This window comes from Podarcis raffonei, chromosome 3 (genome assembly GCF_027172205.1).
Source record: "Podarcis raffonei isolate rPodRaf1 chromosome 3, rPodRaf1.pri, whole genome shotgun sequence".
Taxonomy (NCBI): domain Eukaryota; kingdom Metazoa; phylum Chordata; class Lepidosauria; order Squamata; family Lacertidae; genus Podarcis; species Podarcis raffonei.
Genome location: NC_070604.1, coordinates 51301285 through 51316689, shown reverse-complemented (window position 1 = coordinate 51316689; position 15405 = coordinate 51301285). Strand labels below are relative to the sequence as shown.

The 15405-nt window shown below is 38.1% G+C and overlaps 1 protein-coding gene and 1 non-coding gene across 7 annotated transcripts in view; both read right to left on the bottom strand.

The window, feature by feature from the left end:
* The window catches only part of LIN28B (lin-28 homolog B), a 90895-nt gene that overhangs the window by 10350 nt on the left and 65140 nt on the right, over window positions 1–15405 (bottom strand). The window lies entirely within an intron of this gene.
* TRNAI-GAU (transfer RNA isoleucine (anticodon GAU)) lies at window positions 6591–6665 on the bottom strand. The gene has a single exon. It is a non-coding gene; the product is annotated as a tRNA-Ile (tRNA).

Sequence of the window (15405 nt, the reverse complement as noted above, 5' to 3'; positions counted from 1 at the left end):
CTAGTGACAGTATGCAGACAGCTTTGAATTACTCACTTAATAGTGTTCTCCAACAAAAACTCTTTTCTCCTCTTTAAATGCTAGCAGATCACAAAATGGAATCTGGGGGAACTGATCTGTAAAAAGTTTCTGCTGTTAAGAGTTTTAAAAGCCTTGTCAAAATGTGTATAAGGAGTACAAATTGGATGTTCAGAAAATGTGTCATGTGTTCTAAAAAGCTGGGGGAAATTAAGAAGTTGAATAAATTAAAAACTAAAAAGAAAGTTACTATCCTATGCACACTTATTCAGGAGTAACTAATAAAAATAAAGATATGTGTTAAGCCACCAACTCCACAATTTCATCTGAAGGAAATTTAGTGTTTGAGAAAGCAAAACACAGGAACATTTATATAATTATCCTCTTCTGGTTCCAGACATACATTACTAAAGAGGGAATGACAAAACAGATTATAATATTAAAAACAACAACAACAGCCATTAGTGTGTTCAGTGTTGCTTAGAAGTAAAAATTTAGGTAAGCAAATTTCATAAATAACAGTATATCTCTGTCGAATGAAATCAGTTAGCACCAAAAACAACGTTGTTTTTCATTTTTTAAAAAGAAATGCTACTGTGCAAGTATCGCTAATATGACATTTGATAATATTAAGATTACAGCTTAGTTAATGGGGTTCTCAATAAAAAAAAACACTGGAAAATAACACCCACACACTATGATCTTTTAAATCAGGAAATCTGACATGCAGTTTCCTGGACCTGCACCTTAACACATTATACAAAAACAAAACTCTTGTTATAATGAGAAGGCAAGTTTTTGCTTTAAAGAAATTGATCGTTTTAATTGCTTATATTAGGAAATAACTTTTAGTATTATGGCCCATGCCTCTTAATCTAAAAGACACAAAGTACATGTAACAGAGCCTTAAAAAAATTGTTCTGCATATTTACATAATTGTTTTAATTGTAAATCCCATTTGCATTTAGAGCAAGTGCAATGGGGATTAATATTAATAGTTCAAACACTACAACACTGAAAAAGAAAATCTGAAAGCCAGGTTTACAACAAGCAGAAAACAGACAAATGCTGCTACTTAAGCACAAATACTTTTTGTCGGTTCCCCCCACCCCCAAGTAAACAAAACAAGTTTTATGTGAACAATTGAGAAGCCTCAGAAGAGACACGCATGATGGAACCTTACAATGAGATGGGGGAAGGGGGAAGAAAAGAGAGGAATTCATGTTGGCTCCAGATTCTGTATGACATTCAGTTTGGCTTCTTTATCTTCCTCCTTTTCCATAAAGACATTTAGAATACTATACAGGAAAGTGTTGTTGTTGTTGTTTAAAAACGCCCTTTAAGAAAGTGTAATGCATTTCACAAGAAACAATAGTATAAAATACTGCCTTCACCTGTATTAAAAAAGAACACAGGGATTCTGAAAAATAGAAATTCAAGAGACATGAAGCTTGTTTGCAGTTAATCAGGATTATTCCCATGTTTTCTTAAACAGAAAACTGAATTGTTTTAACCATTATAATAGCTGAATATATAATTGATGCAACAAATAAAAGAACTGAAGTGAACACTAATCATCTCTGTTTTATTGATTTACAACTAGGCAAAAACACTTGAGTGAAGAATGTTCAGATATCTTAGCATCTTAATTTGTTGTTAACATGCAGATTACCTCTGCTAAAGTTTGTCATCAATTTCTATATTGCTTTGGTTGTCAACTGCACATGACAAGTTCAAATAAAATCTTGCATGTGCCTACAAGCCTTTTGCCTTTCATTCACAAGGTGCATGGAAGTTTCTGGATGTGGAATTGCAAACTAGAGGCTTTCAATGACCCCCCCCTTCAAAATAAATATAAGGGACTTCATTTCATACATATTTCCTCAGACATTTCCACCATACACACATCTTATAATCCTTCTTTGCATTTTAATAATATTGGATGGCATTAAATCATATCATAATAGTGCCAAATTCCATTCTAATTAAAATTATGCATGTGCTAAGTGTTTTTTTGATAATAGCCATTCAGTGGAACACATGCATTGGCTGAAGATATAGCCATCTTTATGTTCTTCTGGGAAATGGCTTCTTGGTGATATACTCATGGTGTCTACATGGAAACATGCTGGTAAATAAAGTTTTAAAGATATGCAAAGAAGAAGAGAGATTCAGCACCTGAGTCAATGATTGAATTTATGAAGCATCTGTATGGCAGTTGGGAAGAAATACAATTGCAGGAAGAAAAAGCAAGTGAAAGAAGATGGCTTCTCTACTATTAAAAGAGTTGGGGCAAAAAATAAAAATCTGCATGTTTTAGTATTACTTTTCTGTCACTATGCAGAAACAACTACTATGTTAGAAGAAATTGTTACAATAGCAGCATGAAATGTGTGTTTTCTAGTTTTAAAAGTTTTTTACATTAAGGTTTTTTAAAAAATAGTAAGCAGTATTCTTACACTGCTTTCTATTACAAATAAATTCCAAAGCAGTTTACAGAGAAAAATATATTATAATCATTTCAATAAAGAAATGAAGACAGTTCTCTCTGTATTAAATAATGAGAGATAGGACCTTACAAAGACAGAATAAAGAACCTATTTTATTTGCTGATAAACAGTTTGTGAATAACACTCAATGATATTTTGTCATCTTCTGTAATCTTTTATGAGAAAGGAGGCACACACGTGAAAAAAGTTTGTTTTCCCGGTGAGAATTTGAAAAATAAGCATTATACATGTAAAGATGTGATAACCCTATGAAATAGGTGATGGAAAATAATAACTAGTATTTTATAGTAAAAAGGGGATAGCTTTTAGGGCAACACATTTTATAAAGATTCGTTTCCTAATATAGATATGTTAATTCATATAAATTATTATTATGTATTTTTGTGTTGGAGTAATGTGAGAAAGAGCAACAAGCCTGACTTAGCGCATCTGATAACCCAGATTTATTTTGAACCTTTAGGAACTCCCTCCCTTTTCATGTGAATTGGTGCAGCTCTCTTGTTTTCTGGTATTCAGAAAACAGCACTTGGCATCACAGAATTGTAGCACTGGAAGGGACCACAAGGATCATCTAGTCCAACCCCCTACAATGCAGGAATCTTTTACCAAACATGGGGCTTGAATCCATGAAGAGTCTCACGCTCTAGGAACTGAGCTTTACCAGCACTTCCCATTTGCCAACACTTCCAGGGGCTCAAAGAACTGCACATGCATTCTTTAGTTTTAATGCTTGTATACAACCATGCAAATTTGTATAATCAGTTATTACTTTTCCCCACATTGCAGATGGGAAAGTCAGAGAGGGTGGCTTGCCTAAGGCCATCCAGTGATCCTGTTCCTGTAAAATCACTAAGCCAAGCCAGGATTTGGCATGAATGAATGTATAGGTTCCTGGACAGAAAACTGTTACTCCTCCATCAGTCCAGCTACTGTGAGCCAGGGCTACCTAGTCAGTTCATAGCAGAGGTGAGATTTAAACCTGCAACTTCCTGATTTGTAACCTGGCCTCTAAGCCACTGTGTTACACAAGCGCTCATAAAACAAAAAGGTTGAAGGGGTCATTTCATATACATCTTTGTACAAATCTTTGAACTATACACAATTTTTTGAAGCTTGAAAATTAAATCGCATTGTTTTTGAAAGGGATGTTTAAGAAACCATAATAAACGCAGATAACAAAAGCACCCGTGTTTATATCTCTTCAAATTCTAACAACAAAACGTAGTATTTTCCTATAGTCCTTAGTTCTTAAATGGCTCTTAAATGGAACTGAGATGAAGGCTGTGAAGTAGCCACAGAAAATGAAGTTACAATTTGGAATGTAAGCTTGGATTTTATGTAAAGTATAAGATGAAAAAGGCAATTACTTTAAATCAGGCATGGCCAAACTTGGCCCTCCAGATGTTTTTGGGACTAGAACTCCCACCATCCCTAGCTAACAGGACCAGTGGTCAGGGATGATGGGAATTGTAGTCCCAAACATCTGGAGGGCCGAGTTTGACCATGCCTGCTTTAAATCAATGACTGTATTAAAAGGTGCTTTCATACAAGAGGAAAGCATTCCTCTAAGGCAGGTCTCCCAATTTCACTCTCTATCTATTGAACTCCCTGCACGACCTCCCAGAATTACAGAGAATCCTACAAATCTTAAGAGCAGTTGAAGGCTTCTAGTGTGTAGGAGAGGGCTGATGAACAACTGCTAGACTTCCATGAACAGAAGGTATCTTTCAATTCAACCTAGCATTCAGCTAATATTCAGTTTAAAATTTGTAGGAATGACTACACATTAGTCAGTTTAATACTAATAATGATTACTGACCACTGGAAAAGAAATGATGATTGTTTTGAACAGTTGTAAAGCGTTTGCAACATTTTGGACTGTCTGAACTGGCACAATTACAATTACCAGTATTTAAGGTATGGCATTATTCTTCCATTAGGATCTAATTTTCAGTCCAGCTGTACTGAAACAACTGCATCAAGAAAAACGATACATGAATAAGGGCGGGTGTTGACTTAATTTCTATATATTTGGGCTTGGATCCAGAGTTCCTATGTGCAGAATCCCACTTGTGCAATAGCAGGAAGGGGGGGGGGAGCGGAACAGTGTGAGAGGTGGTATGGAGAGGAGAAGTGAATGAAAATTGCCTCTCATGATCACAGTTCCTTCTGCAAATGAAAGAAGCCCTTCCATTCACAGAAGGAACATTCTGAATTTTATATATCTATATAAAATGTCATCATGACAGCAGGCCACACGAATAACTGTCAGTACTTCACAGGCCACCAAGAAGAGTTTGAAGCACTTTCCAATATTAAAATTAAAGCCACAGGACATCAACATTAGTCCAAAATACAACAACACTACCATAAATAAATAAATAAGCAAGCAAACAAGCAAGCAAGCGTGCATCCCACAACAGATCTACTGGTCTTGGATATTAATATAATCTAATCCAGCATGAAAATGATGCGAATTTGATTTACAATTACCTAATCCAACCCTAGGCATGTGCAACTAGTTATGTATAATGGCAGCTTCATTTGCATCAAAGCAGCACAACTGGACTCATGTGAGCACTGCAGTGCAGGTGAACATGCATTTAAGATACACACCCATGTGCCTTTTGTACACAGAATTCTGCTTCTCCTGGTTGCCTCACATAATGGGTTTGGGGAGATAATGTTAAATACATGAAACAACAACATAAGTTTAAGTAGGCTACGCTTGGGTAGCTATCTTGCCAAGTTAAAAGGTCTACTGTTCTCCTCATTTTTATCAATGACTATCAAATGTCACCACTGAAGTAAGAAACTGAATGTTATTGTGATGCCAAAACCTTATTCCAGCCTTGCAATAAGGCAGTTGCCTGTCTGGTCACCTGCTCAGTCTTGCACCTGCTGCTTCTCAGTTACCTCAATTTATCCTGGGATTAGACCAATACAAGTAAGGATAGGGCAGCCGCAGCTGCCACACCATACATGCATGTATATTCAGGCAAAAGTGAAATAAAGTATTCGTGTAAATCAATGACGCCTCCTGATCTTTTCATGCATCCTTGCCACCACTGCGTAAGTGCATTCACACAGGTGGAACAGCCACAGCAATAAGAGCTAGTAGCCAGAGAAAGTAGCAGGCAGGTAACCCCATCTCAATCCTTATCTGCAGGCTGCTTTATTCAATGACCATAGAAATAAACACATCTTTCTAGCCTATGTGCCCAGAACTGTGATAGATTCAGCTACTGTTGCATTTAAGCCATAAATATGTGCAAAACTTCTAAACATTTTTTTAAAAACAAAGTGACAACCAGGTAGCTGCTTTTAAACTGAAACAGTATCTCAATCAGTTTTATTTTACCAAAACATTTATTGAATAATAGCATAAGGAGAAGACAAGCTTTAGAAATTCTGAAAATTATTCCTTTCTTTCCAATTTCAAGAATCAATGCAACTGGTTTCTTTTAAACTTTTGCTACTTTTTTATGTCTGAGAGATTAAAATGGGTTTGGAACCAGTTGCAACAAAAAATTAAGGCTGCACAACTGGTTTGCAGGATAGGTAGGTCAGTTGTGTCTTAGCTATAATCGCTGCAAGCACCCCTCTTCTTACAGCTCCCAGATTGGAGGTGATTTGGTATAAGGAATAATGGACTGTAGCCATTGGCTCCATGGTGCCTCCCTCTTTGCACAGGGCTGGTTAGAGAACTCTGCCAGAGTTTAGCGTTACTGAATTCTGAATCAGCATTACATTCAACCCAGGGGTCCTGGTTTAAAAAAACCCTCAACACAGTGGGTTAATTTAATAAGCTAGTTTCATAATAACACGTTATCTCCTTGTTATGAAACTTAAGAGAGTTTGCTGTATAAACCAGGGTCCCTGGAACACAAAAGTGAAACTAAACTCTGAAACAGTACTCCTCCCAGCCTTGCAGGAGAATCAGAGGAATGAAATTCTTGAAATTTAAGTGTGTTAACTGGCTTGTTCTTCCTTATCACAGAATTAGAAGGGACCCTAAAGATCTCATCTAGTTCAACCTCCTGCAATGCAGGAATATGTAGCTGTCCCTTTACAGGGATTGAACCTGCAACCTTGGCGTTATCAGCACCATACTCTAACCAACTGAGCTAAACGGATGTCACTTTGATAATCAAACTAGTAAGAATATATTGAATTTGGGAGCGTCTGGCCTTGATCTAAATATAAGAGTAGGCAACAGTGTGTGTGTGTGTGTGTGTGTGTGTGTGTGTGTGTGTGTGTAATCTTGTGAAAATAGATTAGCTAAATGAAATAAAAACTTAATAGTAAGGATTTTGGCATAGATCCCCCAAAACAGCTAAACATGCACCCAACTGGTGGGCATCTCTCTCTCTCTCTCTCTCTCTCTCTCTCTCTCTCTCTCTCTCTCACACACACACACACACACACACACACACATGCAGCATGCAAGCCTCTGCTATCTAAACAGGTTGTACAAATGCTGCCCTTGCTAAAAGGTTGAGCAATCCCTTTTCTCATGAATGTTTTTCTCCAAAAAAAAAAAAAAATTCTACCCACAAACTAGTGGGTGTTCATAAATGAACTGATCTTGTGGTAACCACATAATGAAGGCAGGCTGACTTTAAGAGAGTGGGTTTTAAAACCTGTCTATAAACCAGAATATTCCTAAGAGAAAATGGCTTTATTACTTTGACTGTAGTAAAACTTGGAAGAAAGAGAGAAAAGGGTTTGGGAACAGACTTGGAATCAAAAGGCTGGCCAAAAGGTATGAACAGCAGCCCTGACTGTGGTGCAGAGCATTATCTGAGGCACCTCGAGGGGACCAAAATGTGAAAGACAGATGCTGGCCTGCTCAAGCTGATTCTGGAGGATTAGTTTCTGGGTGTTTTAAGTGGAAGCAGCTGGGATCCTCTGCAGGAGACTCCCTTGAACGGAAAATGCAGTTTGCAGAATGACAAGTCGATCTTGAATGTTGGCGAGACAGAGAGGCCAATGCCAATAAATTGGAGAGAATAAGCAGCACGGGAAGGTGGGGGGCAGGGTGGAAATGCTGCTTGCCACAGGTTTCCTGAACACATAATGAATAGCCAGCATCTATAAATGGCAGGGCAAGGAATCCTGAAACAATGGTGAACAGAGGAGTGCAGCTATCCTATAGGCAACACAACCAACAGAAGGCTTGGTGAGATCCCATCAGGAAACAGTACAAGATTTCAGGGACCCAAGAAGAATTCCATCTTTCATATTTAAAGACAGACACAAGAGTAAATTTAAAAACCATTTGACTGCTTTCTCCATTATCTCCCTTCTTCCAGAAACATTTATGTACTATCTGGAAAGTGACCAATGGGTTGTCAAAGAATAGTGTATTTTAATTCTATTCTGCCAACTTGACAATACAAGGGTGGCAATAACACTGAAGATGATACAACTGGCTGCAAAGCAATTACGCATACCAAGTTCTATAATCCTCAAAGACTGCCTCTCCCCATATGAACCAACCTGGAGCCTGCACAACCATCATCTGAGGTCCTTCTTCGTGAGCTTTCTCTGTGAGAGGTCCTGAGGGTGACAACATGAGAACAGGCCTTTTCTGTGATGGTTCCCCAAATGTGGGGTGCTCACCCAAAGTAAGGCTTGCTGGCTTTTGCAAGTCAAAATGCACAACCGACAGCTTTCTATACACTTAGGTATTATATACTTTAAAATAATATTTGTTTCTGTAATATAAAATAACTTCTGATTTTAACAAATCTTGATGTAGGCATAGGAGTAATGTCAGGAAGGGATAAGTTCTATCCACCTGCTTGGTTTGAAGTTTGTTTATTTATTGGTTACCTGTGTCATGCTTTTCAAACTAGTTTCCATAAACATGCTGGTTCGAAGCAATAAGTTTCTGGATACCAATGACAATTTGTAGTAGGACAGAGAGATGCTAGTGCCAACCAGCCATCTATGCATGCTACAACTAGCCAGAGTTTCTCTTTTGCAACCACAAGACACCTATATATGTACCAAACACACACGCAAAGCTGTGGTTCTTGAAGGAGCTATTATTATAGGATAGTGCACAACAGTTTTAATGGGACAATGATTTAATGAAATAACATGAAATTATATTATTACCATCAGCAAAATAGTGTGGTTCTTTTAAAGAGCAAGCAATAGATGGATAGCTAAACTTACGAAACTGATCAAATTTAAGTAAAATGCTCTCGAGTTCTCTCAAGAATTCGAGTTCTTCATCCTTTCAACCATCCCAGCATCCTTATACATCAAATAAAATATATGTTGTTGAAAGCAATGCTTTGGTTTCACATAGCAGTTGCTAAAAAGGACTCATATTTACTATTTTAATTATATGCCACCTTTCTCCCAAAGGAGCCCAGGACAGCAAACATGTAAGTGATAAAACAAAACACCTAAAATGTTTCTGAAATTGATGTGGGTGGGAACACCAGTCTTATTTTAATAAATTTTCCTTTTTCATATATTCTACTAAGCATTTGGCAAATCTTGGTTTCCCTATATTTACTAACTTGTTTTCAGTAAGCGCTGTTACCATTACATCCAAAGAAAACATCTGAATAATCTCTCTCAGGATACTAGTGGTGAGTCAGATTGAACCACCAAGAGTCACTCATTGTTCAAGCTTTGCCTTTTTCCATAATGTTGGGATATAGGTCCACAGGGCATCATGAATTCTCATCCCTTGAATATATTGTTTGTCTGAAAAGGATCAAGCTCTGTTCTCTGACAAACTGGCTTTTTATCTTTCTTGAATGGTTGTAAGCAGCAATATTTTTCCTCACCTGCATCTGATGAGAACAACCTTTTACAGCATCTTGTCAATCACATAGTAAGTCAAATACTTTTGTACCATCACATTTATATAAAAAAGAAACCATATTGTTCACATGATGTTCTTTTCCTCTTCCCTCTAGTCCTGTAAGAACTCAGGGCTTGCAACTAAAAACTACTCTAGAATTACTGCTTAGGACAGTGGTTCCCAGTCTTTTAGGTATAGCAATCTACAAGTCCAGGTTCACTAGGTTTAATGTCCCATCCATTTATTGTCACGTGAGTTTTGGACCTTCCAAACTGCTGACTTCCCTCAACAGCCATCGGCTTCATGCCTTTTAATGGCAACATTGACTGTTTTATAACCTATACTTGAAGCATCCCAGCAAAAAAAAGGACATATCACCCCTATTATTGTGCAATTTGTTGAAACATTTAGAGTACTTCTAAATATTTAAGAGTTATTCACAGTTTTGTTACAGGAATGTTAAGAACATCAATCATCTGATTGTAGGATATTGCTTCGCAAGGTCTAAAAAAATTATTCTACAAAGCATCCAATTACTCAAGGAGCATTAGATATTCCCCCCCCAAAAAAAAATTCTAATCACTCCTGGTCACACTGTTAACGAACACTAGCAGCAGATCCAGTGGTGGTTCACTGCGGGTGTTTGTACAAGGAGTTGGTCTTAGTGACTGTTGCAGCTTGTCTCTGATGCGCAGGTGCTGAAGGTCTTTTATCAGAGGCAAGCTGTGGGGGACACTCCGGGGGGGGGGGCTGTCCCTGTGCAAGCACCTTGTGGTGCAACAGTGATTGGAACCATCACTAGCTGCCAGAGAGTGGTTCTCAAGTGTCAAAATGTAAGACTTTTCCAGTGTTCGGTTGCAAGGGCCAAAAAATGCCAACATAACAAAAAAGTTGTAAGAGGTATTCATCATACCAGTTAAAGACTGTAAGCAATAATTATTTCAGGTTTACATATGAAGCCCATGGGCCACAGGTTCAGAAACAGTGCTTTAGGGACCACCTCCCAGTGTGTTTTCTTAGTTTACAACTGCTGTCAGAGACAATTTATGTGCATTTAAATAGCTAAGCATATACAAAGGCAAGAACCACTGGTGCCCTTTCTCCAGATGCACAGGTTAGAGGAAACAGCCAACCAATTTGCAAAGGCAGAATTAAGAAGTTAGGGTTTGGTTTTGTTTTTTTAAACTTCTATAATAGAATAATTCATTATTAGAACACCCTCCATTTAGGAAACAAGTCACACATATTCTCCTTTTTTATGTGCACATCCAAACCCGAAGGTTATTCAGTCACTGGTAGTTAAGGGCACAATTCCAAAAGGTTCACCATGTTAGTCTGTTGAAACAAAACACAATATAGCACCTTAGATAGATCTACAAAAGGGCTGCAAATACAAGCAAGTTCTTCAATTTACACAAGCTCTTGTGAAAAACTATGCACAAACTTACTCTCAAACATTTTATGGGCCAACAGAATTTATACATGATAACCTATATTTTCCTTATTCACAGCTCCTTATAAACTACCCTTTGCATGTGAAGAGGCACTGGGTGCGGGGGGGGGGGGGCTTTGGGTGCTGCTGGCCCTGCCAGCACCATGTATAGCTGTCTCAGGAGAAAGGAGGATTCTACCGAACATGAGTTATTTATACAGAAACGTTTTCTCCTGCAGCTGCCCATGCATTGTTTGAGGCAGGGGAAGCCATGTGATTACAGGGACAGTGGCAAAACCTCTATATATATACATTTCCCAACAGTAGTTTAAGCTATTTAAATTTGAAATCTTTTTTGGTGGCAGAGTAACAATCAGAAAATCGACAAAGTCTATAAAGATATCAATCATATTCTGAATGATAGAAGAAACAGTACTTTTCCATAAAATTTGCTTATACATTGAAGGCACAATCTCCTCCTTTTTCCATGAAAGAACAAAGCGTATTTTCTGCCCATGTGAGATTTATATTTTAAAAACAGCTACGGCAAAGAAACCACTAGCAGCCTGCATTTTGTTCATAAAAAACACTGCTTCTACAACTGATATTGGAGTCTATGTACATGTGCATATACAAACTCATGCACATAATGCATGTGCCTTAAACACACTTATGCAGATGGAGGACCAATATTTCATGTAATGGCACATACATTGTTACCAATGTATTGGTTGGGGTTGATTTCTTTATGTAATGGACAATGCCACTACACAGAGAACATTTGCATTTGTAAAGAAACGGCACAAGAGGCACTGGTTTAATAATTAAACTTTAATTAGGAAACATACTAGCAATTTCAGCACACGATCTCAGGAGTCACTGGGTACACAATCGTGGTTAGATCCTTACACAGGAAATTTGTGTTACTGGTGTCAGTGTTGCAGTTAATGAGAATGAGAAGTAATTGGGCAAAGAAGTTGCAAGACCAGATTCCAAGTTATATTGCAAACTGCTAAAGACTCTTTACGGTACGTGTAACACAATATGCTTGCTATATTTAATGCAAAACAAAAATTCTTCCATGATGGTCCTCTTAATTCCAGACATATATTTGCCAAGCACAGTATAATTAATTAACTTGTTACTCTTAAACTACATTGAAAAATAAGTAAATGGTTTGGAGACTTTGATGTTTTGCAACCAAAATAGGCTGGCTAATTTTTCCATTCCAGTTCCCATTCCAGTCTTTAAACTATCTTAATCTCCTGCCCTCAGATGTTGACCTTGTAGGAACAAGGGTCATAGGTTAGAAGAGACAGACCGCAAAAGATCTGGACTATCAATTCATGCCTGAAAGATTTCTCTCCTACAAAAGAAACCACTAAAAAGCAAATTCCAAAATCTGACAAAACAAGTCTTAGAAAGCACAAGCCCACTACAACATTTATTGAAACTTGCTGAAATTCTGCTATTTTTAAAATGCCTAAAATGGCTAGCACTTTTTAAGCAGTATTTCAACATATTCATTATAAAATATTACCAAAATCTGCCTTTATACCAGGGGTGGGAGAGGGGGAACTGCAATTGTGCTTTAATAATTCTGAAATCTAATTAAGGTCACTTAATGGGTTTACATGTTTTATTTTCTTCTACCCTGTTTACTAAGGTTTTCAGTTGTCGATGATGTGTCTTTAGAGCTATTTATTTCTAAACAATGGATTCCTTTAAAATGTTGGGGCATTGGGTCAGTCTGCTTATCAGTGACAATGCAACCAGTTTCATTTTAGCTGCATTTTAACAATTATGCAGCTTCTCTTTGGATTGCTTGCAGAAAAACAAAGTGTCTCTCTCTTCAAAACACTTCACCATACTTTACTTGCACAAATTAAGCACTCCTTCAAAAGAGGCTTAATAAATCATTATAATGCTTATGTTTAAAAATGTAAGACTAGAAATCAATCCTGCTTGGCTCAAGCTAACCCAGCAATCAACTTTCTGGTCTCCAAATTATGAAGAGTTAATTCTGCATCTTGCCTGTCTACTGTGGAGCTCAAAGTAGTGTTTTGGCATTTTTTGACGTAGGTCAGGCTGATCGATAGGAGCAAGCTAGCCAGGCCAACTAGTGAATGGGGACTGGAATACAGGTTTTCCACATCAAAACCCAGCATTCTATTTTTCTAATTAAAAATAAGAAAGCAAAAAGCAACTCCACTCACACTTTAACCCTTCCACAGCAATTTTGCAAGTCCTCAACACTACGCTTACTCAGTTCACAGATATAACAGACTAGCGTGTTAGAGAACAGGGTTCACATAACCAGCCCCATCAACAGAAGGCCATTTGTGTGATGGGACTTTCCAACCTCTCTTGTTCCCCAATATCAGCTCTCAGAGGGTCAGGGGAACCCCCAGAACAGTGGGGCAAAGGAGAGGGGGATTGTTCCATCTAGCAAGCTAAAATGCTGGAACAGGGAATGATTGGAAGAGTGAGACATTTAATTCTTCCCAGAGTTGGGTCCTCACTACTACCATGTGCTAAAATTATGAGACAAAGACAACCAAATCCACACAAGTAGTTGAATTCCTGAGAGCTACTCCCAATTCTAGCAAAGCAAACTCTTTTCATAGCCTTCTTAAGGAGCCAATTCCCATCTGTTGCTTTTAACTGAGGTATAAGGAACTGGTGGCCCCACAAGATGTTAATGGGCTACAACTCCTATCATCCCCTTTTAAAGTCCCCCACCCCTAAGTATCAACATGGCATTGAATTCTAAAGCCAAAACAGAAAGTGTTTGTGGACATGGATGATTCTAAATTTATATGCAACAAGCCTGCAACAAGTTCCCCAGAAAGCCTCATTTTCTCGCAATGATCTCGGGTGTTCGGTTATTTTTTTCCTATTAGTTCATTTTGTTGCAGCCAAGCTTCTATGCAGACATTGTCTAAAGCTTTCCATTTATGAGCTATAACAAGTCTTACTATAACCAGGATCAGAGTTATAGCGTTATTTATACTTCAGCTCTTTTAAGCTTCCCTCAAGCAGAGTTAACAGTGCTGAGAGACATGTGGGACCGTCTGTCCTGTGATTATTACACTAATCTTCCAGGATACCATGACCCAAAACCACAGTAATTGATATGTCACATGACCACCACATATGGTAAAAGGTGCCCGAATTTGATCATATTCCCTCCGACATTAGGACTCGCCCAGTAACTCCCATTATCCTTAATCACAGGCCATGCTATTTGGGTCTGATGGGGAGTCCAACAACATCCAGAGGACCACAAGGTATTCATCATGTCTCAAGAATTGTTTCTTCCCTTTTATTCATGGCACATGTGGAGAGAAGAGGCTCTCAGCTTTAAACTAGGACTGTTTCTCTAAGTCTTAATGGGCACTGTGTAATGTGTTTTGACCTTTGTATTGCAATGTACACTGGCATGCATATGAAAGGAGAAGTTTTCTGTCTAGTGCGTTTTAGGGTCCAGTTTAACTGTCAATGTGGGACCTGACAGCAGTGAAGTTGCTGAAGCTTAAGGGGCATGGAGACAAAAAACAGGCAATTTGGCTAAAGGGCTTTTAATATACAGTCGTACCTTGGAAGTCGAAGGGAATCCATTCCGCAAGTCCGTTCGACTTCCAAAATGTTCAGAAACCAAAGCATGGCTTCTGGTTGGCTGCAGAAAGCTCCTGCAGCCAATCGGAAGCTGCAGAAGCCCCATCGGATGTTCAGCTTCCAAAAACAGTTCGCAAACCCGAACAGTTTGCGGCATTCGGGAGCCAAAACATTCGGGATCCAAGGTACGACTGTAGTAGGTAACTTCTCCTTTAAAGCCAAGCCATTTTTAGTAAACATTAATAGCTGAATATATGTTGTGTGAAGCGACAGTGTGAAGCCATTGAAGTGTAAAAAAACACTGTACTGTTAACCAGATCAACTTGCGTACCTAATAATCTTGTGATAAATAAATGTAAATGGCTGAATGGTGGCAGGAAGGTTTAGTAGAGCCAATGGGAATGGTAGTTTAGTTTTGTTAGTATAGAATAAATAAATATCTGCTTTCACCCCACAAGGAGTATTAACTGAACAGGACTTTTGCCACCGGCACAGGGATGTGGATTGTGGCTACTCTATCCAACATAAATGTTGGCAGATGCAGCTCTATAATTTTGTGATAATTCTAAATAGGATTTTTTTTTTAAAAAAATCATCTTTCAACATGCAAGCCATTTAAAGCACATGTATCAGACATATCAATATGACAGACGAAATCAAAGTAGCCCAGTTAACTTTGATGTAAAGGGTACTGCAGCATTAATGGCAGGCAATGAAACGAGAGCAGTCTGTGGTTTACTATTGTTTGCCAACCTGTCTGAACTCCATTACATTGATCAGCATTTAAACTGTCCGAAACCTAAAGGGTGGAAAGCAATTCTACCCACCTCTAAAGCCACCGAAGACTATTCTTTGAAAAACTGGATGTAATTTTAATCACTTCTCATACCCTTCTCTGAATGCACTTCTTGACAAAGGCTCCACGCTATGAGAACAAATACTAAATACTATAAATGTGACTCAAAGAGAAGAATTTGCTTAACTCAGGGGTCCTCAAA